The sequence below is a fragment of the Oxyura jamaicensis genome, chromosome 12 (assembly GCF_011077185.1).
Source record: "Oxyura jamaicensis isolate SHBP4307 breed ruddy duck chromosome 12, BPBGC_Ojam_1.0, whole genome shotgun sequence".
NCBI lineage: Eukaryota > Metazoa > Chordata > Aves > Anseriformes > Anatidae > Oxyura > Oxyura jamaicensis.
The window spans coordinates 11,421,435-11,425,175 of record NC_048904.1 but is presented as its reverse complement, the minus strand read 5'-3'; positions in this window follow the sequence as shown (position 1 = coordinate 11,425,175).

Sequence of the window (3,741 nt, the reverse complement as noted above, 5' to 3'; positions counted from 1 at the left end):
GATTTTCCCTCAGGAAGCTATCTGTGGAAAAAACAAGATTTTGCTTCTTCCCAGGCGTATGCAGTTGCCCACATCTCAGAGAGGAGATGACACACGAAACATTACCTCTTTTCAAGCATTCTTTCCTGAGGCACAAGGTATGTCTTCTCTGAAGTGTCATGCAGAGCTATACCAGCTAATTCAGCCATGGGAAGCAGTCTAGCAGCACAGGGCTTGGGAAAGGACAGATTCCATGATGCATGTGTCTGTTTCCCATGCTGTATTGCTCGTGTTGACTGAGAAAGCCTAGCAATGTAAACATGCCTGGAGGTAGAAAACATACCCTTAGTCTCCTCTGACATTCTGCACTGGGAGCATTCCCATTTTGTGTTATCAGCTTCCATGGAAAGGGGCTGTTTGTGAGAGTAACAGCCACGTGTGCTGAGGGCCTGGGTGTGCGTTCTTGGAATGAGGCAGCTGGATCTCATCCCTGACTCTCACTGGCATTTTCTGTTGTGTGGAGGCATTGGCACCACGAAATGTCAGGTCTCAAAATGGAAATGGCCTGACATTGTTTAGGACCTATTCCAGGAAATGCCTCTTGGATAGAAGCACTCTCTTGCTGCCCCTTCTCCACGACCACGTGAGGAGAAGTATCTAAAATAGGTCATTGTTATGCACGGAGAGGGCCCTGTTCCCTAAGCTCCTTTGGTTTCCAAGTAAACGAGCTTTGGAGGTAAGTTAGCAAAAGAGGCTGATTCATTAGCAGCAAGGGAAATCTGCGCATTGGAGGGGTGCCCAGCTGCCCAAAGGGATTTACGTAGTGACATGCTTCTCAAATCTTAACAGAACGAGCTGAGTGATACACATGCAGGCTTGAACTATATCACAATCACATGCTTGCTAGGCTCATTTCTTATCTCATGGTTTTCTCTGGAGAGTATCAGTTGCTTCAGTCCCTCACAGGGTTTTAAAATTGTAAGGGAAGGAGTCACAGTGAGGTATCTTCTAATGTGAGAAAATTCTCTAGGTTTTCTTTTCCAAATTAGGTCACCTTGTAAGGCAATTCTGGATAGAGTTTGTCCCTGCAATTATAGAGGCTGTAAATAACGTGTTACAACATGTTTGATGGTATTTCATTGCGCCATCATTAGTCTATCTGAATATCATATCCTAAATTAATAACAAATTAATTTTATCTGCTGAAAGACCCCAACTGTCACACTCCTGTCCGGAATGAGATCATTTTGGGCAGTTATTTACTCGCAGAAGGAACAGAGCCAATGCATTCTTCTGGCCTTGTTACTGAGGGTAGGCTTGTGCTCCGAGATGCACAAGATCTCTTTGTCAAATTCCCTAGAGCACTGGAGGAGAATTCAGTCTTTTTGGAGCATCGTCCACCTCTTTATGTGTCAAGTGGGGGTGCCAGTTAGTACCAGTGATGAGACAGGCACTCATCCACAAGATTAGAAACAGAAACCTGCAAACTGCTCTCGCGGAGGAGCTGTTTGCAGGCTGAGCAGTTGTCAGATTGTGAAGATCTCTGGCCCCTCCTGACCTGGGCCAGATTTGAACCATTGACCTAGAAGTGAAAAGCTTGAAATCCCTGCACAAGCCGTGCGATAAGGACTTGCAGAGCTGCACTCCCTCATTCCACGTTCAGTTGCTGCCATCTAATGGCAAACTGGGAGTAGAAGGGCATCATGGATTATAAATACTTTGTCCTTGGTAATCTAGTACGTGGGAGAACACATGCAAATAGCTCTCATCAGCTCCTGAGAGTGCCAGGCAAGCATGGTGGCTTAGGCTGGCTTTATTCTTCTGCAGAGTAGTTCAACAGGGGCCTGTGCACTGCAAGTCAAGAGGTGTCCCAGGGCACAAAAAGCAGATCTTTGTGCTACATTCACTCTCCTACACTGGGTCATTTCCATACATGAAACCTAAATGAAGGTTTGGGGTTGTAAACTGTCTTAACAACTGTCCCAAGAACAGCAGTAGATGCACAGTGGGTGCTTGTGGCAAGGGAAGGCAAAGAGAGAGAGCAGGTAGGAGGTGGCTCTCTTAATTTCTCTGAGTATTAATACTGCTCAAAACATCCGTGCTTTAAATAGCTTTAATTAAAAAATAAATAAAAATAAAAATAAAAAGAAGGAGATGGAGACTGAAACAAAATCAACTGAGCTACCTCTAAATTACTGTGTGTGAAGGCTAGCATACCATAAAACTGACATCAAAACATACATAAAGAAAAAAGCAATGGAGAAATGTCTCCTTCTCCTACCCACCCAACTCCAGGAAGTTCCTGTTGTTTTTTATGTCTCTCAAACCCCAGATTTATAAGGCACTAAGCATATGTCATATATCAGTTTTGTACTGCCTGTTTCTGTCTGCACACACACCTCCAGATGATACTTTTAACCCATCACAGCTAACAGCGTTTCACAAAGAAGAAAGGTTAGACTGAGCATTTCTTCATGCATCTCAGCTGTTGGGTGTCCAGAAGCATGTCCCATGATGGGACTGCAGCCCAGTGTGCCATGGAGCAGTCACCAGCAGCAGTGGTGACAAGGGACATTGCACAGCCTGGCAGTCACACTGTCACTGGGGCCAACTGCACTGAAGTCATAAATCAACCTTTATGGTTGAGAAATGTCTTCAGTAGTCCCTAGTCATCAAAGAAATTACATTTTATAACAGGAAACTGGGTAAAAAACAAATGTTGTGTCTGGACAGAAGAGCGGAAAGAACTGTAAAGTCCCCTCTGCTTGGCTGAAGGAATAGTTGTTGGAAATAAAGTCCATGAGCAAAGCAACATGGAAGACAGGAAGGAAACTTATTTTCTTATTTCAGGAAAGTCTTTGTAAGCACTGTAGAGAAATAAGAACAAGTGAAATGAGGCCCTAATGCCTTTGACACTGCTGATATCACTAGTACCTCTGTGAGAGCAGAGAGAAGTAGCACACATGAATTGCAGCTGAGTGAGGAAGAAAATCATTTTAGCGTGAAGCTGCTCAGCTTCATGCCACTGAGCACTTCCCAGGCTGCAGTGAGCAGCTGAACTGTTCCTATCTGGGAGCTCAGGGGCTCCTAGGTCACAGGAGCTCTGTTTGCAGTCAAGGTCCAGCAGCCGTTCCCTTGCGTCAAAGCCAGGGTGTATCTAAACACTGCTGCTGCGCTTCTGAGAAATGCAGTTCTGTGCTGCTGCTGAAAGACAGCCTTCTCAAATACGTACCCAGTGGTGATGCACTGGAGATTTGAGGTTGGTACGTGAGGACACGGTGCATGTGCCAAACAGTTACATCCCCTTTTGTACATAGGATGAGGTGTGGCAGGGTGCTGGGAGCCCCTGTGCTAGCTGATGGTTGGAGATCCCTGAGCTGGAGCCGTTACCAAAATGCCCTTGTCAGTCAGTTTCCCCAGGAGGATTTCTGCTTGCTCTGTAGAAATTTTTCTTTGAAGCTCAGGGGTAAAGTGATAGCAGAATACATTTAACAAGTCTAAAAATGTCTTGGCAAGGTTGCAGGTTTTTGATAGATGTCCCTTCCCTTCTTATTTCCCATAGGAAAACGCCATCTTCTGACCATTCTCAGGGAAGCACCAGTTGCAAAGGGAAGACATAAAATTACACCAAGTGAGCTGAAATTTAAGCCTCGCTGTTACAGCAGTGACATTCAACAGTTAATGCGCACCCTCAACACGCAGCAGCTGCAGCATTTTGTTACTGTCACTTACAAAAACCTTCAGCTCCCTTCAGTGGACCCT